The 19,765-nt window shown below is 43.6% G+C and overlaps 1 protein-coding gene across 10 annotated transcripts in view; it reads right to left on the bottom strand.

Annotated features, from left to right (window-relative positions):
* BCAS1 (brain enriched myelin associated protein 1) overlaps nucleotides 1–6,639 on the bottom strand; it is a 100,548-nt gene extending 93,909 nt beyond the window's left edge. For 6 of the 10 annotated variants that reach the window (XM_075901170.2, XM_025187927.3, XM_075901176.2 and 3 more), the window contains exon 1: nucleotides 6,488–6,639. The gene's annotated coding sequence lies outside the window, so the exon portion shown is untranslated. Of the gene's footprint in view, nucleotides 1–5,781; nucleotides 5,917–6,487 lie in introns of those variants that run through there. The other 4 variants (XM_075901173.2, XM_075901174.2, XM_075901172.2 and 1 more) reach the window with 3 other exon arrangements.
* Nucleotides 6,640–19,765: the final 13,126 nt, after the last annotated feature.

Raw genomic sequence — 19,765 nt, 5'->3', positions numbered from 1 at the left:
TTTTGAAAATCTGGCTCTTGTCAGAGAATGGTCTGTAGCATTTGCCATACTGCACACGAGACGTTCTGCCTCCCAACAGCCTCACACACCTGGCCAATGGCATCTAGTGGGATAAAAGCACCAGACAGTGTCAGGGAGAGAATTCCCCCAGGCACAAGAGCAGGGAAGACCCAATGATAGCTCCAAATGTGGGGGTCATGTCCAGGTGAGATATTTCAGTGAGGTAATAATAGTTTAATTCAGAAACGACAGGATCTAACAGCCTTAGAAGTCAATGAAAAGACACCAAGCGCTACCCTCAGCCATGTTCCTTCTGCCCAAGGCCCTGCCCTTTCTGGGAGTATGGAGTCAGGCTCCCCCAGACCTTGCCTGGGGTCCTGTGGAAGTTATTCCCCTCCCCCCCCCCGCCTGAATCAGACCTTAAAACTGCAAATTCCCAAGTATTTAGGGACTGTGAAGTTCTACTGTCATTGCCGACCTTAGTAGTTCATTCCACTTCATCCCATTCTGTCTTTTGACTGATTGTATCAAAGTGCTGTACATAGGGTTGCCAGATGGTTTAACAAAAAATACCAAACACCACCCATTCACACCCCCCCCCCCCCAAAAAAAAACACCAGGGAAAAATTCTGTTGAGGAAAAAAAGGGGGGGGGGGAGACCAAAGTTGTTAAGCACAAAAAAAGAGGGGGGGCGCTGCACCTTTAAATGGCCCTGCACTTCTCACTCCCCCGCCCCCGCCAGATGCGGCAGGGGAAAATTGCCCCTCCCCCCCGTGCTTCCCGCAGTCCTCACTCCCCTGCCACCACCAGATAAGGGCTTCTCTCCGAGGGAAACAGGAATACTGGACATTGCACATGTCTGGTATTTTCTGGAGGTTTTTTTACCGGACAGGGCACCCAAATACTGAACTGTCCAGGCAAAAACCAGGCACCTGGCAACCCTAGCTGTACACAAAGAAGCAAAGCAATCTTAAGCCCCAATTGGCAGGCAGTTTTGTGTTTTCCTCTTTGAAAATGAGGATCCAGTTTGTTGTTTTAATTAGGCAGTAAGTGCTGAGTTCTTTCTTTCACTCCCAGATGGCTTTGGTCATGTTGCTTAGATGTACCTCAGAGGAGAATTTTTTTCTAGCTGTTTTCATTAGGCAATCATTAAATATTCAAGATGGAGGAAATGCAGGGGTAATTAAACCTTTAGTTATGCAAAACTCATTCAGAACAAGGTCTCTTAGTATTTGAAGCCACCAAGATTGAAAGTTTAAATAACTGGTCACAGTTAGGGACCAAATTGTCATGAAATGGGCTAAAATCTGGAATGGTTTTGCTAAACCTCATCGAATAGGATTTCTCCTCACACCCCCATCTCACCCTGAGCTAGTTCAAAACTGGTTCCTTTTGTATGCAAACTCCCAAATTTGGTGAGGCTATGTCTATACTGAGAAGGTTTGATGACAAAAGTGCTGTCGCCAAAAGTGAAAACAAGTCAAACCAGTTTTTCTGCCTCCCATTGTCAACATTTCATAGCCACATTGCTAGCTCCGAAGACAGATAGAGCAAAGCATCCCACAGAGTAAGTATCCCATAGAGCAGTGTTGTGGGATGGCACAGCTGATCTCTGCACTTTTTGAGATTTCCTCATAGCTCTGTGAGCTCTCTGGGCTGAGGAATGTGAAACCAGCACAGCAGTCTCCCCAGCCCTCCTCCTGCAGCATCAGTCTGCCTGTTGCTGTATTCCTAGCAGGGCAGAACAAAAGCATTTCAATGATTTGGTCTCTGTTCCCCAAACAGAGCATCTGGAGCTTTGAAAAAGGAGGGCTGCATGCCTGCCGAGCAGCAGAAATCACAAAATACTGAGCACAGCCACCAGGGCAGGCATTGTGGGAGACTGGTGAAAGCCAGTTCTCTCAACAAAACAAACAGCAGAGTCCACACTAGCTCTTAAAGAGATAGAGAAAGACAAGTGTCTCACAGGGCTGGAAGTTTTTTGTTGCCAAAACTGGTAACACAAATTTTCCCAACACAATTCGTATTGTCATGTAAACACTCTCACCGTTTTGTCGCCAAAAGGCAGTTTTTGGTGACACAATGTGCCAGTGTAGACAAGCCCTGAGCCTCTCTCTCGCACCCTTATTGCTGCACTTTAAGGGTCTGATACCAGACTGCAGTGAACATTGAAATATTACCAATTGATTTCAGTACATAAACACAGCTGATATATTGACTTCAATAAGAATACTTGTGTGGGTACAGACAGTAGCATTGAGCCCTAACTTCAGACTGTGAAGTTTTACAAGAGGCTTATCGTTTTAGCTAATAATTGAGTTATACATCAGGACTTTTGACTTTTTCTGGAAAATGGCCAATATTTCCCCACAGGGTTGGGTAGTTCTGTTGCCTAGCAACAGTAAGTAGCATGTTATCTGGAGATTTTTTTAAAAAGGGTTCAACTCTTACTGCTTAATCTCAGTAGGAAAATTCAGGATCTAGTTGAATCTGGAGATTTTATTTCTGTTTTCCATGAACAATGTAACTAGGTTTAACTGCTTATACAAGCGGACTATACAACTTACACAATGTAAGCAATGTTTGCAAACTAGGTACTTCACTTTCCACTTATGCATATTTCCATGTATGCAGTTGTAACAGATATATGTGCATTTGAAAGAAAAAGAACACAGCATCTAGGTATTTTGACAAGAGTCTCTAGGGCCTAACTGTAAACTCATTTGTATCAGTTTGATATTCATACAATTCAGATTTCAGTTGCACCTGAATGATAAATTACTGAGATCAGAACCTGGTCTAGTAATTTTATGTTCGTACATAACATTAAATGTATAACTTTGATTGAAAAATATAATTCCAGCAGAAAACAGATTGTATTATTCATGTTTATTGCTATAGTGCCTCAGGGCCAAGCAAAACCAGCCCCTGCTGTGACAGACATTCTTCAGTAGCAGTTCCCAAGCACCTGTCTGTGGACTGGTGTTGATCCGCAAACTGCTGGCTGCTGGGCTGTGGCAGCTGCTGGAGCTGAAACTGGCTGTTTGCAGCAACTCGGTTCCAGCAGCCGTGGTGGCTAATTTTGCAGGGTGGTGGGGCTAGGTCTGAGGTGGTGACAGGAAGAGATGGAGCAGGAGGCGCTTCCCCACTACCACCCAGGTAAGATGGCAGCCTGGCCAGGGCTTCACACTCTGCCCCGCTTCTACCAGTAGGGGCACAAGATGCACTTGGGGAGGGGGGAGGCACAAAGGAGGAGGGGCCGTGTGCGCCACCAACGGCCACTCCCCCTGCCTGCCTCTATAGAGGGGGCAGCCTTGCTCTGAGGAGTGCAGGGGGCAGTGATGCCCTAAGATCATGCTGTAAAAACTCAAATTTTCACAGAGGTGCAGGGTTTTTTTTTTTTTTTCAAATATTCCCTTCACCTAACAGGCTAAAGTGCCTCCAGTAGGTCAGTTAGGTCTATTACTGAAATAGTTAAAGTGTCAGTCTATGCAGTTCAAATCAAAGCTGAATTCATCCAAGTGCAGAATGACTAGAATCAGGGCTCTATTTAGGGACCATTTCCAATGTCCTAAACTCTTTCCCAAGGAAAGCACTTGTTTGGCAGGATCTTTTTTGCACACATCTAATCAACATGGGTAACATCTTTCCAGTATGCTATTCTCGCTCAGATGACAGAAGCAGAACTCATTTTATGGCAGTTTGTCTAATTTTTAAGGCCAGTTAGCAAAAGAGGTGAAGCCCAGCTCCATTAACAAAATGTGAGTGTATAATATATGCACAAGCAATTGGTGCAAACCATGACAATTACTGCCAACTTTGCTGCTTAGAGGTCCAAGCAGCCATTTGTGCATGCAAGTATGTTATTTGCACATGCAATTTCAGTAAATGTATGCACAGATTAGGCATGAAAATGCCCACACTATTTTATATGTACCTATGAGGAAAAATCTCACAATGGCACTTAGGAGCATTATAATTCCCTCCTTTCTTCTAGTCTGACAGGCCAAGCTTGTTAGCTCATCACCATGTAATAGACAGTCGGGGCAGTCTGCTATTACAACAGATTACTTAAAATCACAGTACAATCCCATATAAAGAAATTAAGGTGGAACTCCCCCTTCTCCAAGTCAGCAAGGTGGTGCTTTGATAGGCTGCTGGGTTGAGGATGTGTGCACAGCTACATTCTCTTCTATATTTATTCTCTGAACTTTACTAGCCAAGGCTGTCATGCCAGAACCTTTCAATACCAGCAAATTTATTTAGATCAGTGGTTTGGAAATTGGGTTGCCCAAAGTTAAGCTCCAGAATCCATTTAGACACCCACATAAAAAAGCCACCTGGTTTTCACAGGTACTCAGCAGCTGTAGTTCATATTGATTTAAGTAAATTATTTAAGCTTTGGTGCAAAATTAACAAAATGCCTGAACTTTCATATGCACTTCACTTTAAATTCTATGATCATCTGCATATTTTCTTTTTAAGCAGAATCTGATCTTTTCTGTCACTGTCTGAGAGTCAGTCTCTCTTAGAGCTGCCTGATGGGATCTCCTCATGTCTCTCAGATTTTATACTTTACCAGTGCATCACTTATTTATAAGCCCCCTCCAGTCATGGAACAGGACCACATTGTGCTAGGCATTGTACAAACGCAAAATAAAAAGATGGTCCATGCCCTCAAAGAGCTTGTCTCTTCCAGATACGGGCATGTAGGCAAAGCATGATTCCACATAAGATTTGCTAATAAACCTCTTCCAGACCTAGCCTGTGTTGGGGGCAAATAGTGATTTTTTTTTGGTAGAGTGATACACCCTCATGGGAATCGAGTGGGAAGAGAAAGTCCTTGCCTTGTGGAGGAAGACAAAGGTAATCTTGTCATCAGCCTGGCATTTTTTTTTTTAAGAGGCTACAGGTTTTTATATCAAGTTGCAACTGTAACCTTGCAGGAGAATCAGTCAAACCTGGAAGACAGGAATGTAGTCTAACTGGATTTAAAAGGAAAGCATGCTATGTCCAAGTCAAACACAACCTGTGAATAGTTCCTCTTCGGAACACTTTTTCACCTCTTCTGTTTTGAACTGAGAAAAGAAATTCCGAAAGAAATAGGCTAATTGTTCCAACTTGCTGTGAGGAGTAGCATTTATATATATTTTTGGAACCAAAGCACTTTCCTTAAGGGAGAAGTTCAGTCTTTGTGTGGCTCCCTATCTCCCTATGTAAGGGTGAATATCATCCTCCCTTCCCCCACCATCTAAAAATCATAGGTCTGGTTCTGTGGTTTTGCAGAGTAAAGACTGACCAAGTAATAAATAAAAAGTGATCTCTTGCCCATGCTGTGTGAAACCACTCTGAAACTAACCCTTTAAATGCCATTTATTGACCAACCTAAGATTGTAATACCACAATCAGATAGCGTTCAGTAATAGAGGAACGTACACAAGGAGCTCAGGCATTCAGTTAATTCAGCACTGAAACAGCCATGTGCTTTGCTGGAAGTCCCTTTACAATCAGTCAGGCTTAGTTCTTGTTTCACTATGTTCTGTGCCTAGGGAACAGCGTGTTTTGCTGCTGATTTTCAGTGAGAGCATAAGTAAGTCTGATTGGATCTGCACTGCAGGTGGCTGCTGAGAGAGGAAAATAAAATAAATGCAGAGCAGAGGTGTACAAGGATCTGTCACTGTACAAATATCCAACGAGTGCAAGAAGCTTTTGATCCGACCCATATGTAACCAAAGACGGACTAGGAGGTGGGGTAGGGCCCTCAGAAAATCCCCTTCCTACCTTCACAGAAGTCATCCAGCTCTCATTCACTCTTTGCAGAAGATGGGTGGGACAGGAGTTGTGATCTAACAAGCTGTGGGAGGTGGAACAGGACTCTTGAACTTGGAAAGGAGATTTTATCCACCTTACACAGAAGGGAAGGGACCAGAAGGAACAAGGGAGGAGTGAAATTACTCACACTGAGCAAACAAGAACCACCCCGGAAAAATTCAAACAGCAACAAAGCTGTGGCTACTCATTCAGAAGGTGCAAAATTGAAATCCTTAAATGTTCACATTCAAGCTTTGCAAGATAGTAGTGCATTGCATGATGTGCATTAGTCAAACAGGAAGGGTAAATTAGCTAAGACTGGCATTTATAGACACCCCATGCTCTCCTGGGAAATCTTAAGAGGGAAATTCAACAAGTATCAAGAAAGCGTTAATAGCCCCCATGCAATTTGGCAAGCATCTCTCTTGGAAAGTCTATTTCCTTTTGTCTTTCTGTCAATTTGCACTAAGCATCAGCTGGCAAATGGTGATGCAAAGTAAAAGATGACGTGCACAAGCCACGCTGAACAATAAACAAATCAAGACACAACTGTGCAGCTGCATCCTTCACAAAAATTCATGAGAACAGACAGATCTAGATTGAATTGTGGGATAGAAGTACATCAGGAAAACAGCCCAGTCCAAGACACAGGAGAAATAATTACCCTGAATATTACCTTGTAGAGGCTCTTTCCAAAGAGTCCCACGACCACTGGAGCTGTTTAGGTGGCAGTGCTGCAGTCCCTCAGTGAACAGCTGCCAGCTGTAGCTTGTTGTGGCTTTAACAATCAGCTGTCAGAACACTCAGGAACACTAGGTGCAAATAAAGAGAGGGGTGGAGTGCACTACTCTACCAGCCCTGTCCAACTATTTTCTGTTCCTGGACGTTAGGGCCACTCAAACCTGTTCAGTTGCATCCATTTGCTTCACTTTTTTTTCTCTGCTGACTTCTTACACTGTGCTGTCCCAGCAGCAATACATTCTGTTTCTTCCCAGGGTTAACAACTATTTGCTGAACACTATTTAAAAGAGCACAATTTCCCTCACATTGCCAAAACAGACCAAGGGAAAATCATTGATGATTTTCCTGTTCAGTGTAGATGAGATGGATCTTATATTTCCTTCTGAAAAGGGCAATACTATATATCCATTTTTATTTTCAGAGCATTGCGAAAATTAAATATTTAACCTTCATTTTACTATTTTATATATAGACCTTGAGACAGGGATTGTCTTTTTACTCTGTGTTTTACAGGACTCAGCCCAATGGGGTGCTGGAGAATTATTGGGGCTCTGAGGTGCTCCCACAGTCTACTGTATATTTGAGAGAGTCTCTGTGTGTGTCTGTCTGTTCAAGGACTCCTCCTAAAGAGTAAGAGCTAGGAATACCAAATACAGCTTCCAAATGCAGGCAAGAGCTTGGTTGTGCCAGGAAAATGGGATGTGCCTGGGATGGGACTGTTTCTCATAAAACCATAAAGGAAAGAGTCACAAGGCACTGGAAAGGGGCGGGCTGGGGGCATGCCCCCCCATCTGGGACTGCCCCAGTTATGAGCCTCCCATCCTCTGGCACCGTTTAGGAAAGGCAAGGAAGCTGCTCCCCCCTAATTTATATGGGGGCATTGCTGGCTGTTCCTCTTTATCAGGGAGCAAAGGGAAAGTGTACAGTTTGCTGCATTCTGACAAGGGAACTCAGGGGCAGAGGAACCTGGTCATGACCCCGCCAGGGAGGGGCATGTACCCGTCTGCCAGCTGTGCCCACTGGAGCTGCAGCGGTCATGAAGAGGTGCTTTTCACCTGGCCCCAAGTTGCTGCAGAGAGAGAGAGAGGGCTGGGATAGTCCTTTCTCCCCAGGGCAGCTTGCATACCCTCCACCCCTCGCCCCCAGTCCCACCTCAGAGCAATGATTTAAATGAAGCAGGTGCATTTTAATTTTATTTTCCAAAAAACAAAAATTAATTGAATTAAGGACCTGAGCAACATCAGGTAAATCTTCTAGTACAAAACAACAAGGAGTCCCATGGCACCTTAAAACTAATGTTTATTTGGGAATAAGTTTCGTTGGTACTAAAACCCACTTAGAATCATAGGGTTGAAAGAGACCTCAGGTGGTCATCGAGTCCAACCCTCTGCCCAAAGCAGGACCAACCCCAACTAAATTATCCCAGCCAGGACTTTGTCAAGCCAAGACTTAAAAACCTCTAGGGATGGAGATTCCACCACCTCCCTAGTTAACCCATCCCAGTGCTTCACCCCCCTCTTAGTGAAATAGTTTTTCCTAATATCCAACCTAAATCTTCCCTACTGCAACTTGAGATCATTGCCCCTCATTCTGCCATCTATTACCTCTGAGAACAGTCCCTCTCTATCCTCTTTGGGACCCTCCTTCGGGTATTGACGGCTGCTATCAAATCCCCCCTGACTGTTCACTGCTGTAGACTGAATAAGCCCAAATCCCTCAAACTCTCATAAATCATGTGCTACAGCCCCTTAATCATTTTGTTGCCCTCTGCTGGACTTTCTCCAGTGCGTCCACATCATTTCTGTAATGGAGGGAAGAGGCAAAATTGGATGCAATACTCCAGATGTGGCCTTACCAGTGCCGAATAAAGGGGAATAATCACTTCTCTAGATTTGCTGGAAATGCTCCTCGTAATGCACCCTAATATGCCATTAGCCTTCCTGGCTACAAGGGCACACTGTAGACTCATATCCAGCTTCTCATCCACTGTAACCCCCAGGTTTTTTTTTTTTTTTTTTTTGCTGAACTGCTGCTTAGCCAGTCGGGCTCCAGCCTGTAACAATGCTTGGGATTCTTCCTTCCTAAGTGCAGGACTTTGCACTTGTCCTTGTTGAACCTCCTCAGATTTCTTTTGGCCTAATCCTCCAATTTTTCTAGGTCACTCTGGACCCTATCCCTACCCACCAAAGTATCTACCTCTCCCTCTAGCTCAGTGTCACCCACAAACTTGTTGAGGAGGTAATCCATCCCCTCATCCAGGTCATTAATAAAGATGTTGAAAAAAATTGGTCCTAGAAGCAACCCTTGGGGCACTCTGCTTGATACCGACTGCCAACCAGACATCGAGCTGTTGATCATTACCCGTTGTACCTGACAATCTGGGCAGCTTTCTATCTACTTTACAGCCCATTTATCCATCCATACTTCTTTAACTTGCTGGCAAGAATATTGCAGGAGACTGTCACAGGGTGGGACTCGCCCCCATAGCACCTCCTGCTGGTAGCACTGGGAATTAGCTCTTATCTCCCTGCCAGAAGCCTCCTTCTGACAGGTGTCTCCCTGTGTCCTCACTCCACATTCCAGTTCTGGACCCGCATTGCTTCTGGATCACAGCATCCTCTTCAGGACACTGTCCTCTAGCAGTGCCCACTACAGTTGTCAGTCATCCCCCTTTTGGGAGGTTTACCAGCAGTCCTGTGTCTCTGCACTCTGGGGTCCTCCCCTCCCAGGGAACCCCCTATTCCCATCTTGTCTCAGTACCCACAGCCAATCGTCATTAGCCCCTGCCACAGGGGCAAACTGCAGTCTGAAATGGCCACTCATCATTGGCAAGGGGGGTGCAGACCAGCTGCCTCTTTCTAGCCTTGCTGTCTCCCTGAAGCCCTAGTACACTCAGGCCTTGCCTCAGGCCCTGCAGCCTGCAAGTGAGGCCAAGCCAGAGCTCCCCAGCCCGGCCTGCCTTTTCTCAGCACTACATTGTCCAGGAAGCCTCCCGCTTTTCTTGAAGTTGGGTCCTTCCTGCTCCCCAGCTAGAACAAGAGTGTCTCTGTCCTTATCTCCCTCCTGGAGCCCTTATTTATCCAGCCCCCATCTGGGCCCTCATTGGCAGCATCTGCTTCAGCTGTGGGCTTTGCTCCCTCAGCCCTCTCCCAGGGCTGGGTTTTACCTTTAAAGGGCCAATGCAGGATAGACACCCCATCACAGAGACTATATCAAAAGCTTTGCTTAAGTCAAGGCATATCACCTGCACTGCCTTCCCCATAGCCCCAGAGCCAGTTACCTTGTCATAGAAGCCAATAAGGTTGGTCAGTCATGACTTAGAATCATAGAATCCTAGGGCTAGAAGAGATCTCAGGAGGTCATTGAATCCAGCCCCCTGCTCAAAGTAGGACCAACCTCAACTAAATCATCCCAGCCAGGGCTTTGTCACGCTGCGACTCAAAAACCCGTAGGGATGGAGATTCCACCACCTCCCTAGGTAACCCATTCCAGTACTTTACCACCCTCCTAGGGAAATAGTTTTCCCTAATAGCCAACCTAGACGTCCCCCACTGTAAATTGACACCATTGCTCCTTGTTCTGCCATCTGTCACTACTGAGAACAGCCTTTTTCCATCCTCTTTGGAAGGCTGCTATCAAATCCCCTCTCACTCTTCTCTTCTGCAGACTAAATAAGCCCAAATCCCTCAGCCTCTCCTTGTAGGTCATGTGCTCCAGCCCCCTCATCATTTTGGTTGCCCTCTGGTGGACTCTCTCCAATACATCCACATCCTTTCTATAGTGGGAGATCCAAAACTGGATGTAATACTCCAGATGTGGCCTCACCAGTGCCAAATAAAGACTTGCCCTTGGTAAATCCATATTGACTATTCCTGATCACTTTCCTCTCTTCCATTCCTTCAAAATGGATTCCTTGAGGATCCCCTCCATGATTTTTCTGGGGACTGAGGTGAGGCTATCTAGTCTGTAGTTCCCTGGATTGTCCTTCTTCCCTTTTTAAAAGATGGGCACTACATTTGCCTTTTTCTAATTGTTTGGAACTTTCCCCGATCACCATGGCTGTGTCTACATTGGCATCCCTTTCCGGAAAAGGGATGCTAATGAGACACTTCGGAATTGCAAATCCGCGGGGATTTAAATATCCCCCACGGCATTTGCATTTACATGGCTGCCTTTTTTTTCCGGCTCGGGGTTTTTGCCGGAGAAAAGCGCCAGTCTAGACACGATTCTCCGTAAAATAAGCCCTTTTCCAGAGGATCCCTTATTCCCTTGAAAGTAGGAATAAGGGATCTTCCGGAGAAGGGCTTATTTTCAGGAGAATTGTGTCTACACTGGTGCTTTTCTCCGGCAAAAACCCCGAGCCGGAAAAAAGCGGCAGCCATGTAAATGCAAATGCCGCGGGGGATATTTAAATCCCCCACGGATTTGCAATTCCGAAGTGTCTCATTAGCATCCCTTTTCCGGAAAGGGATGCCAATGTAGACACAGCCCACGAGTTTTCAAAGATAATGGCCAATGGCTCTGCAACCATATCAGCCAACTCCCTCGACACCTTCGGATGCATTAGATCTGGCTCCATGGATATGTATGTTCAACTTTTCTAAATAGTTCTTAATCCTGTTCTTTCTCCACTGAGGGCTGCCCACCTCCTCCCATACTCTGTGGTCTAGTGCAGTAGTCTGGGAGCTTACCTTGTCTGGGAAGACAGAGGCAAGAAAAGCATTGAGTACTTCAGCTTTTCTCACATTATCTATCACTAGGTTACCTCCCTCATCCAATAAGGGTCCCACATCTTCCCTGACCACCTTCTTATTGATGACCTGCCTTTCCCCATCTGTAAAACAGGAGAGTAAAAAGATTCACACAAGGACACAAAGCAAAACAGTTTCAGAGCTGGGCTTAGAATGCACGTGTTTCAATTTCTGGGGCCCACATGCAGAGCTTTAGACCATGCTGCTTAACTAAAGCAAAAGTGTACCAACCCGAGTGTCACACGTCTTCAAACCATAGTGGTATCTCGTACAACGTGAAAATTATTACTGGAGAACCTGTGGGAGGATTCCCAGAGGCTCTCACTCACGCTTCCTCTGCAGCCCTGTCAGGGTGGCACAGATGCCATATCAATTTCAAGTGTTCAACTATGTTAATCAGCTAGCTTCTAGCACTGCAATGTCTGTGCCATACCTGATCTCAGAACTCAGTTAACTTACAAAGCCAATGCATGCCATACATTTCTTTCCACATCCCAGCTTGCTCATTTCCCTTTGGTTGGTACCTTTTATTATTCTTGATACAGGAACAGACCAATGGTTTAACTGTTGTAGTATCCTGTCCCTAACACTGTCAATCCAGAGGGTTCATCCTATATAACTATTGATACAGATCCATGGGAGTGGATAGGGACACATCTGGATCTCTGCTAGTGATCAACCCATTCTCTAAGCATGAGGATTATTTTACCCTAGCTCATGTCACTTCAGGGGGTGTTTTTGTTTAATAAAAATGATTTTTTAGCCTTTTTATAACTTTGCTATTGGCCCAAATAACAATGTACATTCTGGGCTTATAACTCCACAGAGAGCAACATTTGATTATGGTGACCACAACCAACTATCAAAAGAAAGGTTCTCACTGAATAGCAATTTGCAGTCGTGAATGGTAAACCAAATAAAGAACTACAGTATAACCCAACTGCCAAATTCTAGTTGCTTCTATTAGAACAGAGGTGGGCAAGAAGATTGATGAAGTTTGCCAGGGTTAGCTGCAAGTGGGCCACCGGTGCTTTATTTGACTGCACCTCCAGAGGTACGGCCAGAGCTGTAACAAGGGTGGGGCAAGTGGAGCACTGGCCCTGGGCACATCAAGGGCACAAAGATGCAATCAGTAAAAATAATAAGCTGCAAAAGTAAATAACATGACACATGCTAACTTAAGGAGAGGGGGCGCATAATTAATAGTTTGCCCTGGGTGCAAAAATACCCAGTTGTGGCACTAGGTACGGCCACTTGAAGCTCCTGTTGGCTGTGGATCGCCATTCCCGGCCAATGGGAGCTACAGGAAGAAGTGTGCTGCTTTGTGCTACTTCCCATAGCTCCCATTGGTCAGGAACAGCAACCATAGTGAACAGGAGCTTCAATTACCTGCACCTATGGTGGCGCATGTCAATAAAGTTCCAGAGACCCTCTAGGGGCTAACCCTGGTGATCCACATCTGGCCTGCAGGCGAGTTATTTTCTACTGCTGTATTAGAAGCTAAGTCTGATTCACTTGGTCTCCATTGGTTTAGATGGAATGGACATTAGTCTTAGGACCTGGCTACTTATGAAACCTAGTGGGGAAGCTAAAACGAGTAGGGATGAACTGATTTTTTTTCCAGTTTGCATGTGCTGTATAGCTCTTTGTATTTATCATATGTTATCAAAAAGCTAGTAGGTATAACTTAACATTTATTAAGTGGGGTACAAAGTATATTTTCTGTTCTGGGGGAAATTCCACAAGTTGCAGTTGTTTGTTCTGAGAAAGATTGAAGACAAACATTTTGAAATTTTCCATAAAATATCTGGGGAAAAAAACTGAAATGTTTTCTTCCAATAAAATTAAAATGCTTCATTCTACTTGGACATGTGTCATTTTTAATATAAAAATGTGAAACCGAAAGTCATTTTTAAATGAAAAACAAAACTCCTGTTCTAAAAATGCAGAAACTGAATGTTTTGACTTTAAAACACTTTTTGAATTTTTTCTAAAATTGGGAGACACACACATCAAAATTGACATTTCCACAAAGTGTTTTGCTTTTGACAAATTGGCAGTTTGATGGAAAAACATTGTCAGAAAATTTCTGAGCAACTCTACCTTTTATTCTCTGATTTCAGACCTAGGACCTTATCTTGTAATCACTTTCCTAGTGCAAGAGCTAGATTTAAAAACTATCGAAACTCAGGCAAATTTCCGTTAAGAGATTGTCTGAGTGAGCACTGAGGTAAAGCAGAGCAAGGACCCTGGATTTCCACCCCACAGTCCTTTTTACTGCATTCACTTTTTCTGTCCAAAACCATAATGTTGACTGTCATCTGTATCATCACGTATAACACACACTGAGACACAACCAATCCCTGTTTCTAAGTGGCAGGTCATTCTTTGTATCCAGCTTCTAGCTCATGGTATTTACATTGGAGACTGTTTGCTTTCTTTTATTTACCAAAGGATTTTCTTCTCACAATTACTTGCCCTGGCATTTTTCCTTCACTGTGTCACTCAATTTGGTTTGAGCTGGGTGGAACTCATTTAACATTTTGATCTAAAGGCTTGTTCATTTTCTGCCATTGTAAGGCAACCTTAAATAAAAGGGAGCAGAGTGCTGCAGTGGAAGTGTGCTGAGCCCATAACCCAAGGAATGATGGATCAAAACCATCCTCAACTATGCTTGGGCCTGGCTCTTTTATCTTCTTGACCTTTGATGATAGGACAAGAAGCAAAGGGCTTGAATTGCAGCAAGGAAGGTTTAGGTTGGATGTTAGGAAAAACTCCCTAACTGTCAGGGTGGTTAGACACTGGAATAAATTGCCAAGGGAGATTGTGGAACTCTCCATCACTTGAGATATTTAAGAGGAGGTTAGACAGACATCAATCAGGGATGATCTAGATCTGTGGTGTCCAACATGCTAGCCACTAGCCAGGTGGCTATTTGGCTGGTTGTGTGTGGCTAGTTCGCTATAGCAGTAGCTACTATAGTGGCTACTGCTTCAGAACTGGTTGGACACCATGGATCTACTTGGTACTTGGTCCAGCCATAAGGGCAGGGGACTGGACATGATGAGCTCTCGAGGGCCCTTCCAGTTCTAGTGTTTTATGATTCTATGATTAGAGTCCTTATCAAACTAATCCCAATTCCTCCCTCCATGGAAGTGAAAGGCTGAGTTTGGATCTCTTAGATTCCTCACATGTTCAGAAACAGTCTGATTCTACAAGGTGCTGTGGTCCCCGAGTGCCTGTGGAGCTCAATAGGAATCTGAAGTCAAAGCCTCTGCAACCTTTGTAACTCATTTTCTTGTCCATGATTTGGTAAGAAGTATTTGTAACATCAAAAACAAACCATTGTAGTTCTATATGCATTGAAGTCAATGAAGTTACACCAGGGATGAATCTGATCTATAACAGAGCAGAACTTAGTCTTATTCCTGTTAAAGGGATTTTATTTTTCAGACACCTCTTAATGTACAGTTACCCACTGTCAGAGTATAACTTCTTCTGAGAAATATTTCAGAACCGCTTTTATTGTCCTTGTTTACATCCAGTTCAAAGATACTCTGAATATTCATACACTGGAGATAGGAGTGTATGAATATTCACTGGCCCATCTAGGCTAGTATCCTGGCTTTGACAGTAGCCCCTGCACAACGCTTCTAACTATGCAGTTAATTACCTTCACTAGAGGCTCTGGGGGATGCCAGGATGAATTTCTCCTCAAGGAACAATAGCTTCAGTTCTCTCCCAGCAATTTAAAAGGCTGCTTTTTCTATCAGGAATTTTTAAGGAGACTGTCACTATCAAAATCTTGTGCAGGAAGTGCTTCCCAGAGCAACTCGAACTTCCGTGTTAGACAGCTTCATTAGCCTTCCTGTTAAATTATAAAGGGGCGCTGGCCCATTAATCAACTGGCTAGTCATTTTTATTTATTCATGTCTAATACTGATGCCAGCACAAATCAAATGTTTACAACTGAGGAGAGATTTAAAACGTCAGCCCATGTGTGCACCTATTTTGTTCTCTGCTTTATCTGTGATCCCTGTAATGGGGCTGACCCAATGATTTGATATTCGATAGGGATTATTAGCAGGTTGCTCTATTTAAAGCTGATTGAAAGGAACAGGAATAAGTGGGTGACAATACCTGCATACCAGCACTAGAGGGAGCTAAGTTAGGAATCCAGAGGAGGATGGTGGAAAAAAAAAGGCGGAGCTGTGATACAGTTTGATTCTACTGACAATTGCTTATTTTAACCAAAATGCAACAATCCAATTGGCAGAGGGCTGGGTGGGGGTCAGAGCTTCTCACATCCTCCCCATATGAGTAGGGCTCATATTGAATTAACCCTTTTGTTTTCTAGACAGCATAAGAGAGGATGTGGTGGTATCTAACACTTTCCATGTCCTCTAAGCAAAGTCATTGACCATGAAATGAGAGAAGAATCAACATTTGTTGATCCCTTGATAGATCTTTAAGTTCACTATGGCATGACTCACAGTTTAGCTATGAAGTCTGAGTCAACTCCCTACTGATGGTTGCTTAATTCACATCTACAAATGAGCATTACAAAATAAAAGGATTTCCACAATAAAAAATTCTAAGTTCACTGAGGTCAAGTGCATTATCCCCCAAGATGCCTGAACAGGGCAATCTGTGGACCTTTCTGACATCTTTACGTGCATCTTGAGAAAATCAGTTAAAGAACTCCTCAAAAGTCACTTCACAGGGATGAAACTGATATAGTGACAAATAAGCTGGAAAGAAAATAATTCTGATTCACATTAGTTGAGGTTACAAAATGTGTACTCTTTCCCACGGGAATGAAACCCAGACCATTTGGAATGTTTCCCCAAGAAGATAGGAAAGAACAGCCTCAGTCTCTCTATAATTAATATCTCTGTGGCAAGAGCACTCAAGGGCTACGTCTACACTGGCCCCTTTTCCGGAAGGGGCATGTAAATTTCACTAATCGTCGTAGGGAAATCCGCGGGGGATATAAATATCCCCCGCGGCATTTAAATAAAAATGTCCGCCGCTTTTTTCCGGCTTTTAAAAAAGCCGGAAAAGAGCGTCTAGACTGGCCCCGATCCTCCGGAAAAAGTGCCCTTTTCCGGAGGCTCTTATTCTTACTTCAAAGTAAGAATAAGAGCCTCCAGAAAAGGGCACTTTTTCCGGAGGATCGGGGCCATTCTAGACGCTCTTTTCCGGCTTTTTTAAAAGCCGGAAAAAAGCGGCGGACATTTTTATTTAAATGCCGCGGGGGATATTTAAATCCCCCGCGGATTTCCCTACGACGATTAGTGAAATTTACATGCCCCTTCCGGAAAAGGGGCCAGTGTAGACGTAGCCAAGATGAACAGGGATCCCCACATCCCATGTCAATGCCCTAGCCACAGGGATAAGGAGCCAGTCTCTGGATCAACGAATATTTAATATTATACAGAGTGTCTCTCTAAATCAGTGATTAGAGCACAGACCTGGGAGATGTGAGAGCCAGGTTTAAATTGAATGGCCTAGTAACTGGGCTATTGACTATTCTGGGAACAGGTCACTCTCTTGGACCAGAAATTCTCTCCTGAACTTGAGAAACCTTTCCCCTTAACAGGGAAGCCAACAGACTTGCCGGACCTCTGCACAAGCTGGGGAGAGGGGCAGCTCCATGCTCCTGGAAGGGACAGGTCCTTGGGTGGAAGGGGTGGGACTGTAACAGCCAGCCTTCAGTGCTGCCTAGTGTGTGCCACACTGCACCCCCTCTCTCGTTCCAGCAGCCCTCAGAGTTGCTCCAGACGTGATTAAAGGGCCTGAGGTTCTGGCTGCTACTGCAGTAGTAGTGCTGACATCTGGGAACCCCAAGTCTTTTTGACTCACCGGGCCATAGGGCAGTTGCCTCTTTTGCTGGGCCTGCCCCTAAAAGATTAATCCAACGTAAGTTTCCAAGAAAAGTTCTGGTCTTGACAAATCTGAATTTTTCAATTTAAAAAAAAAATCAAAAACATTTCTGAGCAGCTTTAGTTATTCTTAGGTGATTCCAGTGTCACTATCTATAAATATCTGAAGAGAGTGAGGCTAAAGGAAAGCCAGGGGTGAATAAGGAGATGATGTTTCTAGTAATAAGAGGTTCTAACTAGTGGAACTCACTGAGCAATGTCCCCAAGGATTTCTATATAGTTTTTCTACACCACATTTAATTTCATGGTATTTGAATGTCTCTGTGGGACTTTTCCCTACTAAAGACAATAGGATTTGACCCAATAGGATTAAGAAAGCTGGAAATTTTTATGCTGAGTGTCAGGAAAAAAACACTTTCCCTGTGAGGGCTGTTGCCTGGTCTTGCAATAGAAATGGTAAGAGGCTCCATTCTTGCTAACATTTACATTTAGACTTGATAAAGTCCTACAAATTATATTGTAAGAAATAATGGCCTGTCTTTTTTCCCCCAGTTGTTGCATTGTTTCTAGGAGAGTAAGACAGGAAACTCCCCGGGCCAGACTGTTTTTGTCAGTTGAACATAAGCCATGTACTTAATACTCAACCCACCCTGGGATAGTTTTCTAAACACTCAGCTGAAGTGCAGTGGATGAAGTTGCTATAGCTTTTATGATTAGTGATTCCTGATGCTAACTGGAGGAATTCGGCTTTCAGCAACCAATTGATTTTTTTAATAGACATGATGATAATTGCTAATGATGCATTTTATGTAGACGTTTCCATTTAAATAGGCAGTGAAAAGCAGAGAGTAATTGCTTCAGCACAGGAAACGCTAGGAAAGCAAAGTCATCAGTAATTATTGCCATGCTGACAATATTGCTTGAGAGCCAAACTCTATTTAGATCTCAAATAACTTCACTGAGCTCAAGAAAGTTCTTCCAGGTTTGCTCTGGGGTAAAAGCAGAATTTGGCCTTGATATTTCAGTCATACAGTGGCTGAAAATAAAAAGCATTTGCTAATGTTCTTTAGCAGACAGTTTGAAATGTGATGTGACAATTTCATATACAGTAATAATTTATAGTGCCTCCACCAAATAATTTTTGGTTCACATTGTGGATGTAAAAAAGGGAAATAGATTGTCTCTCCCTTCTTCCCCAGAAGGGTTTATTCTATGTTTAAAAGAGCATTATAAAATTGCAGCAGTGGATGTTTAGGTTAGACATAAGAAAAAAATTCTGATCTGTCAGGTGGTTAAGCACTGGAATAAATTACTGAGGACAGTTATGGAATCTCCATAATTGGAAATATTTAAGAGCAGGTTAGAAAACATCTATGAAGAATGATCTAGATGGTGCTTGGTCCTGCCATGAGGGCAAGGGACTGGACTTGATGACCTCTCAAGGCCTCTTCCAGTTTTAATATTCTACGATTCTATGAAAATATAAACTAGTTATTTCTTCATGTGGGAGCTTCCAGAACAGATAAAAGGTTACTGTGTCAGAATGGAAACAGCGAGTTATTGTATGTACAGTTGCTTAGTGGGTGGAACTGGCATTTGTAACCACAATCATTCTCCTGTATGAGCATTTTATGTTCCCACCAAATATGCACTAATGATAACAGCACTATGTTAAATATTTCACTTCATTAACACAGCTTCTGCAAAGCCCAAATAATTATTTTCACCAGCTGTCAGTGCTTTTGAAGCTTCATGATTACAGCATGCTCTTTGTTATCTTCTATCATTCCCCTGAGTATGACACATGAAAGACCTAATTTCCCCGAAATGGCTTACTCGTGTTGAGGTGCAGTATATCAATTCTTACTTTTCTGTTGGCAGACAATTCCTACCGAACAATTCTGCAGCAATATAAACATGAGAGTGGGTAATTATAAAGAGCATGATTGTGTTGGTGTGCATGGATCACGTGGATAGGCACTAAAGGAACACTGAGGGAAAAAACCTACATGTGACGTTTAGGGAGTGCAAGTACAGGATGGGATAGGCAAGACTGTAGAAATACAATGTCATTGGAGCAACATTACTTTCCCAAATCCTCAGCTTGGTTCTTCTCCCTACAAGCACATCACTCATAAAAGAGTTTTGTGTAGGAAGGCCCCACATGGCTGCCAACCTTCAAGTCCTGACGTCTAACCTGGACTTTGCTACCAACTCCTTGCATGGCTTTTGGTAAGTCAGTTTATTTTCTCCTCTGTAAAATTAGCTCCATTTTACACAAAGGGATAATACTTACTAAAGGGCTAGTGAGGGATGGTTCATGATTACAGAAGGCTTCGAAAATCTCTAGGGAATCAGCATGCATAAGTGATCTCAGAATACTGTGCAGAATATAGTGAAATTATATTATAGTTTATTAATGAGTCTGTCTTCCATTAGAGTAGAGAACTAAGTCATTGCAGGGCGAGGGCTGCAGGAAACTTATTTTCCCTTCAGATATTTGGTGTATATACAAAGACAGCATACACAAAACAGGCTAATGTGGCTGTAGTGCACTGGCCAGATGAAAGCTTAATT

Source organism: Pelodiscus sinensis, chromosome 17 (genome assembly GCF_052426305.1).
Source record: "Pelodiscus sinensis isolate ZL-2025 chromosome 17, ASM5242630v1, whole genome shotgun sequence".
Lineage (NCBI taxonomy): Eukaryota > Metazoa > Chordata > Testudines > Trionychidae > Pelodiscus > Pelodiscus sinensis.
This window is presented reverse-complemented; position numbering and strand designations above follow the sequence as displayed.